The 14,753-nt window shown below is 41.2% G+C and overlaps 1 protein-coding gene across 6 annotated transcripts in view; it reads right to left on the bottom strand.

Moving 5' to 3' along the window:
• ASXL1 (ASXL transcriptional regulator 1) overlaps window positions 1–14,753 on the bottom strand; it is an 81,191-nt gene that overhangs the window by 51,508 nt on the left and 14,930 nt on the right. The window lies entirely within an intron of this gene.

Raw genomic sequence — 14,753 nt, 5'->3', positions numbered from 1 at the left:
TAAGAGCCTGACTCTCAAGCATCACACCTCAATCAAGGATCAGCAGACATCTGAGTAAGGCTATGATGTGAAAGAAACAGGGCATGACAAATAGAAAAGCCTGGGCTGGATATTATATACATAATATTAAATTTTTTATGTATTTTATTTATATTTTGAGACAGGGTCTTGCTCTGTTACCCAGGCTGGAGTACAGTCACCCAATCTCGGCTCACTGAAACCTGTTTCCCAGTTCCAGTGATTCTCGTACCTCAGCCTCCTGAGTAACTGGGATTACGGGGGTGCACAACCATGCCCAGTTAATTTTTGTTTTTTGTTTTTTTAGTAGAAGGGGTTTCACCATGTCGGCTAGGCTGGTTTTGAACTCCTGACCTCAAGTGTTCCTCCCACCTCAGCCTCTCAAAGTGCATGAGCCACTGCACCTGGCTTAAATTTTTCATTTGCATTATGAAATGTTTCTAACATAAAGTTAAATACTGACAGTTTCAGAACAAATGGCTAGTTACGCACCAGCTGGAAAAACTGTAAAATCATTTCCCAGACCTGAGACACATGAGTTGCTAGACCTAATAGCACAAAGGGTGAGAAAAGACCCATATCAAGGTACATAATCGTGGAAAAAAAGATCCTAAAAACTTTCGGGGAGAGGTAGCAAAAAAAAAAAAAAAAAAAGAGAGAGAGAGAGAGAGAGGTCATACACAAAAGATCAGGAATCAATATGGCACTTGATTTCAATTTCAGAAGTAACACTGGGCCGGGCACGGTGGCTCTCATCTGTAATCCCAGCACTTCAGGAGGCCAAGGCTGGCAGATCACTTGAGGCCAGGAGCTTGAGACCAGCCTGGTCAACATGGTGAAACCCCATCTATAATAATTATACAAAAAACAGCTGGGCATGGTGGCACACACCTGTAATCCCAGCTATTCCAGAGGCTAAGGCATGAGAATTACTTAAACTCGGGAGGTGGAGGTTGCAGTGAGCTGGGATCATGCCACTGCACTCCAGCCTGGGCAACAGAACAAGACTCTGTCTCAAAAAAAAGTAACCCCAAATATGACTTTTTTCTTTTGAGAAAAAAAAAAAACTTACACTTTGGAGGTTTTCAAACATTCCATTCCATGAGAAAAAGATCTTGCTAAACATTCCATACTACACATCTCCATTTTGACACTAAAAATTACTATTGTAAACCAATTCAACTGTTGGCACTGAGAACTGCCGCCACAGCACCTCTTCTATGTGTTTTTCCACTGCCTTTATTCAACAAACATTTATTGAATACCTACCATAAGAGCTCCTAGGGATATAAACAAGAACAAAATAATACAGATTCTCTGCCCCTAAGGCCCAGTCAGGAGAGACACATCAAACAATCACCCAAATAATTATAAACTTGTGATAACAAGTAAGGTTTGGACACAGGAAAATCCAATTTAGAGATAAACGAAGGATCCTCTTAAGAACTGAGGTAAGTTGTCAGCTCTTGAAACCTGTGGCCAGGAAAAAGTAGAGGAGAAAGAGTTCAAAATGGGAAATCCTGAAACTAGAAAAAGCTTAAGGAATTCAAATTACTGAAAGAAGGGCAGTGTGGCCAAACAAGATTTGGATTTTTCTGCAACTGCCATGGGAAACCATGGATAAGTATCAAACATAGATCTGTCATAATCAAATTATGTTTTGAAAAAAATCCCTCTGGCCACTGGATTAAAAGGAGCAAAGCACTGGATCATAAGGGGGCGAAGTGAAAGTAAGTAGACCAGGCAGAAGCTATTTCAGTATCCAGCATAAGAGGATAATTTAGGATAGGGTGGTGGCAATGGAAATGAAGACTAAAAAAAAAAAAAAAGTTGAAGTTTTCGAAGTAGAATTGTCAGGACAGATAACTTTCCAAAGAAAACCAGCTCGAAGAGTCATCTGTATTTCAAAAAAGACTAAAACAAAATAATTAGCTAATGCGTTTAAGAAGTATCATACAAGCAAAGCCCATTTAGCACCACTGCATCAAAAAAGACAGCATCATTTAGAAGAAATTATACATATTTTTGCTCCCTACTCCTCTCATGATGTACAAGTTAATTAAGCTATTCCTCCAGAACCTCGAGCATGCTTCTCAAACATTTGAGAACTGACTCATTTAGCTGAAGCTTCAAAGTTCCTAACCTGTCCTCTCTGTATTAAAAACAAATCTCTCAACCAAAAGTGTTACTTTGTACAATTTACTTAAACTCTCACAGGCAATTTCCTATTACAGGACTTGGAAACATATTTATGCTTCAGAAGGACCAATATAAGGAGTATAACCTCTGTCTGGAATACAGTTAGCACTCAAACATCAGGTTCCATCTTTTCTTCCAGATTTAGCTAAGCTAGAATCAACTTTCTTAGACTAAACAAATTCTTCAGCTAACTCTCCCCAAAAGCCTGATCTGAAGGATTGAGATCAAATGCAGTTTTCATACTGGCTGACCCAAAGAAAAGTTTATTTTTTTCAAATACAGTCCCAAGGAAGCCTAGAGTATGTACAATCTTCTCATTTTCCCAGAACCCTCATGCTTTAAAATCAAACTTAATAGAAACATTTATAACCTTCTTATTTAAAAAAAATACATCCCTTTAGCACCTTTGAAGTAAGCATCCTGCCCACTCCGCTAGGCTACCACAAAATCGTCCCAGTGCTGGTGCTTTTCAAACTACTGCTACTTGACCTTTACCATTTCATTTTCACAGGACTCTGAACTTCAGGAGGTAGGAGGACAAAAGGCAGTTCATCTCTTGGGCATAAAACCAGACTCTGACCAGGGCCCTGAAAACAATCAAGTTCTCTCCTCTCCCAGAGCTAGCTAGGAATACTGACACTGGAATACCCCTTCTTTTGAAGACAGATCCAGATGTCCTTTGGGAATTAGTCAAAGAAGGAACCTTTTACCAAATGAGGGGTCAAAGCCTCCTTCAAAACCAGATTGCTGGCCAGGCACAGTGGCTCACACCTGTAATCCTAGCACTTTGGGAGGCCGAAGCAAATGGATCACTTGAGGTCAGGAGTTTAAGACCAGCCTGGGGGTGAAACCCCATCTCTACTAAAAATACAAAATTAGCCGGGCATGGTGGCACACACCTGTAATCCCACTTGGGAGGCCGAGGCAGGATAATCGCTTGAACCCAGGAGGCGGAGGTTGCAGTGAGCAAAGATCACACCACTGCACTCCAGCCTGAGCAACACAGCAAGACTCTGTCTCAATAAAAAAAAAAAACAAAAAACAACAGACTGCTGCTACAATTGACCAAAGCAAATGGTACTGCTCTATTAACTAGGCTTTCTGAGCAGACCTCCTACAGTACACAGTGGAACAGAGTTTGCAACAAAACAAGCAGCCTCCAGTAAATACCAAATGCATCACAAAATAGGAAAGAAAAATATCCATAGCTGACTTACTGTTCACACACAACAATCTAAAAAGGCTAGAATGTGAGTATCAGAAGGTCTGTAATGGTTTTTAGCCCAAGAGATTTTCAACAGAGCTCTGGGATGGAGGAAAGATGCCTTAGGAGATCAAGATGTCAGACAGTGATGGTGGAGCCCATGAGAGATGGAGAAACTGAGCCCTCATGCTTGTTTCAAAAGCAGTTTCAGAGTCATCCATTAATATTCTGCAGTTCCATTTCATGGGATACCAGCGTTTTACACCCACAGTTTTTAAACAACCAATTATACCTCTTCAGTGTTAGAGACAAGTGGAGATATCCAAGTAACACATGAGGTGCTATGCTGTACCTCAGTCCTTGACTCCTATTCCAGTGCTCTTAGTACCACCATATATCGCTCAATCTGGCACAGAAAAGAAAACCAACAACTGGCCGGGTGCAATGGCTCGTGCCTGTAATCCCAGCACTTCTGGGAGGCCGAGGCGGGCGGATCACAAGGTCAGGAGAGGGAGACCATCCTGGCGAACACAGTGAAACCCCGTCTCTATTAAAAATACAAAAAAATTAGCCGGGTGTGGTGGCGGGCGCCTATAGTCCCAGCTACTCAGGAGGCTGAGGCAGGAGAATGGCGTGAACCCGGGAGGCAGAGCTTGCAGTGAGCCGAGATCACGCCACTGCATTCTAGCCTGGGCGACAGAGAGAGACTCCATCTCAAAAGAAAAAAAAAAAAGAAAACCAACAACTATAAATGCCAATATAATGGAGAGCACAAAAACTCCAGCCTAAGGAACAGGTTCACATTTAAGGATATGAAAGGCTACTTTCACTTAACAAGAACTTTCATTGAAGAGAATAAAACTGACATTTTGAGAAATATCAAGGAACTTACAAGATCCTTCAAAAGATGAAGTGGCCGAAGGTCAGAAAACCAAGAGAAAAAATTTTATTCTAAATTGCCATAATGAAAAGAAATCAAATCAAAGATTGGGTCCTGGGTTCTAACCTCAACTCAGCCATGTGCAATTATCATATAGATATATAGATGTATGGTATAAATCCTTTCATCTATCAGAAGTTTAGTTTTTATCTGTAAAATGACAGTAAATTAGATAACTTGAGAGCTCCTCCCTCACTAAAAATTCTAGGATTCTAAGCATTAAAAATCACATATATTTGATGAGATTCACACAGACTACATAAGTTATTATCTAAAATGTTGCTACCATTCATTTTTAAATGAATGCAAAATTCCTTTTTTTTTGAGACAGGGTCTTACTCTGTTGCCCAGGCTGGAGTGCAGTGGCACAATCACAGCTCACTGCAGCCGCAACTTGCCAGGCTCAAGCAATCCTCCCATCTCAGCCTCCTGAGTAGCCGGGACCACAGGCATGCGCCACCACGCCTGGCTAATTTTTTTTTTTTTTTGTAGAGACGAGGTCTCCATATGTTGCCCAGGCTGGTACCAAACTCCTGGGCTCAAGTGATTTCCTGACGACTCAGCCTCCCAAAATGCTGGGATTACAGGCATGAGGCACAGTGCCTGGCCTCTTTTTTCTAACAAGATGATCAAAGTTCAAAACTCTAACAGGAATAATATATCTAAAAACCACCTAGAATGTTTAAACTGTTCCTAAGGGTTCAGTTTCTTCCTTCAGCAATTAAAATGAACCAGATTATGGCCACAGCCTGAGAAAGGTTTATTTCTAACATCAGCAGATTATTCCACAGATTTATGTAGAACCGCTCTAAAGAGGGCAAGAGGCCAGGCGCGCTGGCTCACGCCTGTAATCCCAGGACTTCGGGAGGCCGAGGCGGGCGGATCACCTGAGGATGAGAGTTCAAGAACAGCCTGACCAACATGGAAAAACCCTGTCTCTAGTAAAAAAAAAAAAAAAAAAAAAAAAAAAAAAATTAACCAGGCCTGATGGCGCATGTCTGTAATCCCAGCTACTCGGGAGGCTGAGGCAGGAGAATCGCTTGAACCCGTGAAGTGGAGGTTGCCATTAGCTGAGATCACGCCACTGCACTCCAGCCTGGGCAACAAAAACAAAATTCTGTCTCAAAAAAAAAAAAAAAAAAAAAAAGCAAGAAAAAAAAAGATTCTTCAAAGTTAACTTGCTGAGCAGAAGAAAAATAACCTAAAAAGCAGCACATTCTATAACAAAAACTGATATAAAAGCAAGGTGAGATACAAGAATTAACAAGTTTAAGATTTTGGTAAGAGGCGGCCAGGCGCAGTGGCTCACGCCTGTAATCCCAGCACTTTGGGAGGCCGAAGCGGGCGGATCAAGAGGTCAAGAGATCGAGACCATCCTGGCCAACATGGTGAAACCCTGTCTCTACTAAAAATATAAAAAATTAGCCGGGCGTGGTAGCGGGCACCTGTAGTCCCAGTTACTCGGGAGGCTGAGGCAGGAGAATGGCATGAACCCGGGAGGCGGAGCTTGCGGTGAGCCGAGATCCTGCCACTGCACTCCAAGCCTAGGCGACAGAGCGAGACTCCGTCTCAAAAAAAAAAAGATTTTGGTAAGAGGCTGGACCAGTGGCTCACACCTATAATCTCAGCATTTTGGGAGGCTGAGGCAGGTGGATCACTTGAGCCCAGGAGTTTGACACCATTCTGGGCAACACAGTAAGACCTCATCTCTACAAATAAAAAAATTGGCCAGGCATGGTGACACACACCTGTGGTCCCAGCTTCTCAGGAGGCTGAGGTGGGAGGATCATTTGAGTCCAAGAAGTCAAGGCTGCAGTGAGCTGTGATGGCACCACTGCACTCAGCCTCGATAACAGAGGGAAATTTTGTCTCAAAAAAAAGGACTTTGGTAATGTTCTCTTCTACTACTTCTACTACTGAAGTCAGCTTTTTTGGTTGCATTCAGCCAATATTTATTAGTACCTATAATGTGCAAGAAGTTACCGCAGAATTTTCCAGGTAAACAAGCTAGCAAATGCAAGGGCCCTAAAGTGTACCCAAGATTGGGGTGTTTGAGAAATAGGCTGAAGGCCAGAATGGCTGAAACACAATGAATAATGACCAATTAGAATGTGCTAGGAGAACCATTCGAGAAATAGGCAAGGGCCAAGCAGAAAAGTGACATGATGTGACTTGCATTTTTCAAAAGGGCCACTTTGCTTGCTAGGCACCTATGAAAAGTCAAAAACGCCTTTCAAATGATAAGCTCCATGATTTTATTGTATCTAAATCTAAGCTTACTCCAGTCATTATTTTCTTGATATTTAATGGTAAGTAAATCATTTGGGTTTTTTTTTGTTTCTTTCTTTGTTCATTGAGACAGGGTCTCAATTAGTCGCCCAGGATAGAGTCTAGTGGCTTGATGTCAGCTGCAGCCTCAACCTGCTGGGCTCAAGCAATCCTCTCACGTCAGCTTCCCCAGTACCTCCAACTACAGATGCAGGCTACCACACGTGGCTAATTTTGTTTATTTCTTGTAGAGACAAAGTTTCACTATGTTGCCCAGACTGGTCTCGAATTCCAGGGCTCAAGCAATTCTCCCACCTTGGGCTCCCAAAGTACTGGGATTACAGGCATAAGACACCACACCTGGCAATAAGGCATTTGCAAATTGCTATTAAATGTGGAATTGTACACAAAAATTTTAATTGTAATTATTTAACATTGTAAAAATGCAGTAATTATCTCACTCTCTTCCTCCACTGCTTTTTCCTTTATTTGCAAACTATGGATTTAAATGGAAGATAATTTAAATGTAGTCATCTATTTCTTTTTTTTATGGGAGAGACGGAGTCTCCTTGTCACCCAGGCTACAGTGCAGTTGCGCAATAGGCTCATTGCAATCTCTGCCTCCCGGGTTCAAGGGATTCTCCTGCCTCTGCCTCCCAAGTGGCTGGGATTACAGGCAGCTGCCACCACGCCCAGCTAATTTTTGTATTTTTAGTAGAGATGGGGTTTCACTGTGTTGGCCAGGCTGGTCTTGAACTCCTGACCTCAGGTGATCCACCCGACTCAGCCTCCCAAAGTACTGGGATTACAGGGGTGAGCCACCATGCCCAGCCAACCATTTCTTTTATTAAGTTTTTTTACACTTTTAAAAAATATTCTAAACAGGAAAAGGGTTCAACTGAACTTAACTGAAAAAAGACACTGACGCTCAACCATATATCATCACATGAAGTATAATAAAGTACAAATACCCATAAGTGACATCTTTTTATTTTTTTCTTTTTTTGAGATGCAGTCTCGCTCTGTCGCCCAGGCTGGAGTGCAATGGTGCGATCTCGGCTCACTGCAACCTCTGCCTCCCGGGTTCAAGTGATTCTCTTGCCTCAGCCTCCCTAGTAGCTGGGATTACAGGTGCCCGCCTGTAATCCCAGCTAATTTTCATATTTTTAGTAGAGACAGGGTTTCACCAGGTTGGCCAGGCTGGTCTCAAACTCCTGACCTCAGGTGATCCACATGCCTCGGCCTCCCAAAGTGCTGGGATTACAGGCGTGAGCCACCATGCCTGGCCGTGACATCTTATGTAACAACAAAAGTGAATAATGTTGGCTGGGCACAGTGGCTCACACCTGTAATCCCAGCACTTTGGGAGGCCAAGGCAGGTGGATCACATGAGGTCAGGAGTTCAAAGCCAGCCTGACCAACATGGCAAAACTCCATCTCTACTAAATAATAATAATAATAATAAATAAATAAATTAGTTGGGCGTGGTGGTCTGCACCTGTAATCCCAGCTACCCGGGAGGCTGAGGCAGGAGAATTGCTTGAACCCAGAAGGTGGAGGTTGCAGTGAGCTGAGACTGCACCACTGCTCTCCAGCCTGGGTGACAGAAGGAGACTCTGTCTCAAAAAAAAAAAAAAAAAAAAAGACTGAAGTTATACCTGACAGTGAGTGCTGGAATCACCATTTATGAACCCAATTTATTTATTTGTGTGTGTGTGTGTGAGAGACAGAGTCTCACTCTGTCGCGGGGTTCAAGTGATTCTCCTGCCTCAGCCTCCCGAGTAGCTGGGACTACAGGTGTGCACCACCACACCTGGCTAGTTTTTTTTTTATTTTTAATAGAGACAGGGCTTCGCCGTGTTAGCCAGGCTGGTCTTGAACTCCTGACCTCAGGTGATCCGCCTGCCTCCGCCTCCCAAAGTGCTGGGATTACAGGCATGAGCCACCGAGCCTGGCCTATTTAACCAGATTTAGTTGAGGGTTTTTTTTTTTTTTTTTTTTTTGAGACAGGGTAAGCATGAGCCACCATGCCCGGCCTGGACCCTATTTAAACTCAGCAAAGACACAACCACCATTTCATAAAAGCATAGTATTTCAGCATGAAAGTCCTAAGAATGTACAACACTACAAGGGAGTTCACAGTGATCTTATGACAAGAGGAAATCCCAAGTGTAAAAAACAATACAAATCCTACCTAACCGGGCAATAATTAACACTGACAGATGACTTTAGGAAAAGCTTAAGAAAAAAGAATTCAAATTAAGAACTCAAAGTAGAGATAATTTTCACCTGTCCCACCAGTGAGGACTAGCTCCAAGTACTGATGCAAGATCTGTATATAAATTGTCAAATGTACAGGCTGAGCATCCCTAATCCAAAACTCCAAGAAGCTCCAAAATCTGAAACCTTTGGAGTGCCAACCTGACGCCAAAAATGGAAATTTCTACACCTGACCTCACGTGATGGGTTGCCATCAAAACACAGTCAAAGGCTGGGCATGGTGGTTCACACCTATAATCCCAGCACTTTGGGAGGTCAAGGTGGGCAGATGGCTTGAGCCCAGGAGGTCAAGACCAGGCTGGGCAACATGGCAAAACCCCACCTCTATTAAAACACACACACACACACACACACACACAAAAATTACTCAGCCACAGTGGCATGTGCCTGTAGTCCCAACTACTTGGGAGGCTAAAGTGGGAGGATCGTTTGAGCCCAGGAAGCTAAGGTTGCAGTGAGCTGTGATCATGCCACTGCACTCCAGCCTGGGCGACAGAGTGAGACTCTGTCTCCAAAACACACACACACACACACACACACACACACACACAGTCAAAACTTTATTTTGGGGCCAGGTGCGGTGGTTCACACCTGTAATCCCAGGACTTTGGGAGGCTGAGGCAGGCAGATCACTTCAGGTCAGGGGTTTGAGACCAGCCTGGCCAACATGGTGAAACCCCATCTCTACTAAAAATACAAAAATTTGCCGGGCATGGTGCCTCATGTCTGTAATCCCAGCTACTCGGGAGGGTGAGGTAAGAGAATCGCTTGGACTTGGGAGGCGGAGGCTGCAGTGAGCCAAGACCATGCCATTGCACTCCAGCCTGGACGACAGAGTGAGACTCCGTCTCAAAAAAAACAAAACAAAACAAACAACTTTGTTTCATGCATATAAGGTAAATATGAAACACAAACGAATTCTGTGTTTAGACTTGGGCCCCATCCTTCAGATACCTTACTATGTATGTGGTAAATATTCCAAGATGCTAAAAATTCTCAAATCCAAAACACTTCATGTCGAGCATTTCAGATAAAGGATACTCAACCTCTACCATCACATTACCCAGAAAAACTTTTATCAAAGAAGAAACCCTTTGTCATGCCCAAAAAATCTCCAGCAAATCAGTAAACCTTTGACAATCATAGATAAGTCCACACAAATGTTTCCAGAACCAAAAAATAAAAATAAAAAATTGCAATTATTTTCAAATAGTAAAACCACATAGATAAAATATAATTCTGGCCAGGCACGTGGCTCACGCCTGTAATCCCAGCATTTTGGGAGGCTAAGGTGGGTGAATCACCTGAGGTCAGGTGATACAATATACACAGATATATTATATATAATATATATTATAGATATCTATATATTATATATCATATTAATATATCTATCGATATATAATATGTTAATATATTATATATTATATATCGATATATAATATGTTAATATATTAACATATTATATATCGATATATAATATATAATATATTAACATATTATATATCGATATATATTATAATATATTAATATATTATATATCGATATATAATATTATAATATATTAATATATTATATATCGATATATAATATTATAATATATTAATATATTATAAATCGATATATATTATAATATATTAATATATTATAAATCGATATATAATATATAATATATCAATATATTATATATTGATATGTAATATATATTATATATTAATATATTATATATTATATATTAATATATTATATATTATATATAATATATTATATATTATATATTAATATATCTATATTATATAGATAGCTATATATTATATATTAATATATCTATATTATATAGATAGCTATATATTATATATCTATATAATATATAATATATATTACTATATTAATATATCTATTAATATATTATATATTATATAGATATCTATATAATATATAATATATATCTATGTATATTATATCACCTGACCTCAGGTGATCCACCCACCTTAGCCTCCCAAAGTGCTGGGATTACAGGCGTGAGCCACGTGCCTGGTCAGAATTATATTTTATCTATGTGGTTTTACTATTTGAAAATAATTGCAATTTTTTATTTTTATTTTATATATATAAAATATATAACATATAATTATATATTATACATATTATATATCTATCATTATATATATATTATATATTATCTATTATATAAAATACATTATATATACAATAGATATATAATACATAATATACAAAATTCTGACCCTAATGTCCCACCAGATGAGATTTCCAAGTATGGAGGAGAAAAAACTAACAAGCCATTCTGCACATAAGCTTATCCTTAACACAAGGGAGAAAAGGCAAAGAAAATGCCAAAAGATTTCAAAGGTGTCACTACTACGTTTAAAAGGAAAAGGGAGAAATATGAGTTAAATAACTGGTGTCAGCTGGGTGTGGTGGCTCACGCCTGTAATCCCAACACTTTGGGGGGCTGAGGTGGGTGGATCACCTGAGGTAAGAGTTCAAGACCAGCCTGGCCAACATGGTAAAACCCCGTCTCTACTAAAAATACAAAAAATTAGTCGGGTGTGGTGGCTCACGCCTATAATCCCAGCTACTCAAGAGGCTGAGGCAGGAGGATCACTTCATCCCGGGAGGCAGAGGTTACAGTGAGCCGAGATTGTGCCACTGCACTCCAGCCTGGGTGATACAGTGAGACTCTGCCTCAAAGATAACATAACACAACACAACACAACAGAAAATATAAAATAAAAATAAAAATAAAAATAAAATAAAATAAAATAACTGGTGTCTTCCTGTCCATTATCATAGGCAAGACACTCACCAAACTAGCCCTTGGTCGACCACTATTCAAAACTTCCCACCACTTTCATCCTTTGCTGCTGAATCCTTTGGACAACCTGGAACAGTAGACATGACTACTGTCTGGCATTACTACATTACTACTGGCAGTAAACTATAAAGGATTCTGGAAATAACCAACATTTCTACATTTTTATTAGTCCTTAAAAAATGTACTTAATTGCCAAGCCTGGTGGCTCACACCTATAATCCCAGCACTTTGGGAGGCTGAGGTGGGAGGATTGCTTTGAGTCCAGGAGTTCAAGACCAGCCTGGGCAACATGACAAAACCCCGTCTCTACTAAAAATACAAAAATTAGCTAGGCGTGGTGTCATGCACCACCAATTCCAGCTACTTAGGAAGCTAAGGCACAAGATTGCTTGAGCACAGGAGACAGAGGTTGCAGTAAGCCGTGATCATGCCACTGCACTCCAGCCTGCGCGACGGAGCCAGGCCCTGTCTCCAAAAAAAAAAAAAAAAAAAAAAAAAAACTACTTAATTCTATACGACAACTAGTCTGGATTGTTCAAAAATATCATGATTGGATACAGGATTTTAGGCCACAAAGAATAATTTTGAAACGAGAGAAAAATTTGAATATGTATTATATACAATCATATCAATGTTAAGTTTCTTGAGTGTGATAATGGCATTGTGGTTATGTAGCAAAATGTCTTTGTTCTTTTTTCACTTTTTTTTTTTTTTTTTTTGAGACCAAGTCTTGCTCTGTCACCCAGGCTAGAGTGCAGTGGTGCCATCTCGGCTCACTGCAGCCTCTGCCTCCTAGGTTCAAGTGATTCTCCAGCCTCAGCCTCCTGAGTAGCTGGGATTACAGGTGCACACCACCACGCCCGACTAATTTTTTGTATTTTTAGTAGTGACGGGGTTTTGCCTCGAACTCCTGACCTAAGGTGATCCGCCCGACTCAGCCTCCCAAAGTGCTGGGATTACAGGCATGAGCCACTGCGCCAGGCCATGTCTTTGTTCTTAAGACATACTATCTACAGTGCTCAGAGGTGGCTGGGCACGGTGGCTCATGCCCGTAATCCCAGCACTTTGGGAGGCCAAGGCAGGCCTTGAGGTCAGGAGTTCGAGTCCAGCCTGACCAACATGGCAAAACACTGACCAGATATGTCTCCTCAACCTTGGCCTCCATAACTGTAAGAAATAAATTACTTTTCTTTATAAATTACTCACTTTTGGATATTCTGTTATAAGTAATAGAAAATGGACTAAGACACTATGGTACTGCTTCAATTTTTCTATAGGTTTGAAATTTTTCAAAATAAATAAACGTAAAAAAAAATGTATTTAACAACACCTTGGATTAGGGTGTTTATTGGACAGACCTGAGTTCTCAAGTGATCAAGATGGTAATCAGCTGGTTCAGATCTTTGATATCCTTTCTCATCCATTCCTGAGTAACAATAAACTAAATGCCTGCACAACTTCTGGGAGAAGTGTGGTGTTGATGAGGCATGTAACAAGGGACTAGTTAGTAATCACACACTCATGGCCGGAAATCTGGAATTCTTAAAACAGCCTTCAAAAAGAATAAGGGGCCAGGCACCGTGGCTCACACCTGTAATCCCAGCACTTCGGGAGGCTGAAGCAGAGGATTGCTTGAGGCCAGGAGTTTGAGACTAGCCTGAGGTACAAAATGAGACCCCCTCCATCTCTATAAAAAAAATTTTTTTTAATTAGGTGCAGTGGTGCATGCCTGTGGTCCCAGCTACTGGGGAGGCTGACCGGAAGATTCCTTGAGCCCAGGAGCTCAAGGTTGTAGTGAGCTATGATGGTGCCACTGCACCATCTAGCTTTAGGCCACAGAGCGAGACCCTGTATCTAAAAATAAAAAACTGGGTGAGCACAGTGGCTCGTGCCTATAATCTCAGCACTTTGGGAAGCCAAGATGGGAGGATTGCTTGAGCTCAGGAATTCAAGACTAGTGAACTCCCACCTCAACAAAAACTGCAAAAATTAGCTGGGTGTGATGGCATGCACCTGTAGTCCCAGCTACTAAGGAAGCTGGAAGGATTGCTTGAGCCCAGGAAGTCAAGAGTGCAGTGAGCCATGATTGTACCACTGAACTCCAGCCTGGATGACAAAGTGAGATTCTGTCTCAAAAAAATAAATAAATACACACATATATATACACATATATAAGACATGTCTATATATAACACCATGGCAAGTGGTTCAAAATATATTAACTGAAAGAAGCAATGATGAAATTTTTTCAAGTATTAATTATTTAGGTTACAGGTATCTGAATTTTTTTTTCTTTTTCTTAAGAGTCTCTGTCACCCAGGCTAGAGTGCAGTGGTGCGATCTTGGCTCACTGCAACCTCCACCTCCCAGGTTCAAGCAATTCTCCAGCCTCAGCCTCCCCAAGTAGCTGGAATTACAGGCACCCACCACCACGCCCAGCTAATTTTCGCATTTTCAATAGAGACAGGGTTTCACCATGTTGGCCAAGCTGGTCTCGAACTCCTGACCTCAAGTGATCCACCCGCCTCAACCTCCCAAAGTGCTGGGATTACAGGCATGAGCCATCACAGCTGGCCACAGGTAGAATTTTATGGATTACTTTCATTTTCTCTGTTGCATTTACGTATATTGCTTCTATAATAGGTCAAAAAAATTAAGGCACACACATAATTAACCAAGCTAAAATTTACCAAACCCAGAGGTAAGCACCCTTCATTCTGGCTCTGAGATATGAGCTAGATGCCAGATGCAAATCCAGGGACAGTTTCATCAAAACTGTTTTTGAGATGGAGCTTTACTCTTGTTGCCCAGGCTGGAGTGCAATGGCACAATCTCGGCTCACTGCAACCTCCATCTCCCGGGTTAAAGCGATTCTCCTGCCTCAGCCTCCTGAGTAGCTAGGATTACAGGCGTGCACACCCACGCCTGGCTAATTTTTGTATTTTTAGTAGAGATGGGGTTTCACCATGTTGGCCAGGCTGGTCTTGAACTCCTGACCTCAAGTGATC

Source organism: Pongo abelii, chromosome 21 (assembly GCF_028885655.2).
Source record: "Pongo abelii isolate AG06213 chromosome 21, NHGRI_mPonAbe1-v2.0_pri, whole genome shotgun sequence".
Taxonomy (NCBI): domain Eukaryota; kingdom Metazoa; phylum Chordata; class Mammalia; order Primates; family Hominidae; genus Pongo; species Pongo abelii.
The sequence above is the reverse complement of the archived record's forward strand: the minus strand, read 5'-3'. Positions and strand labels throughout refer to the sequence as shown.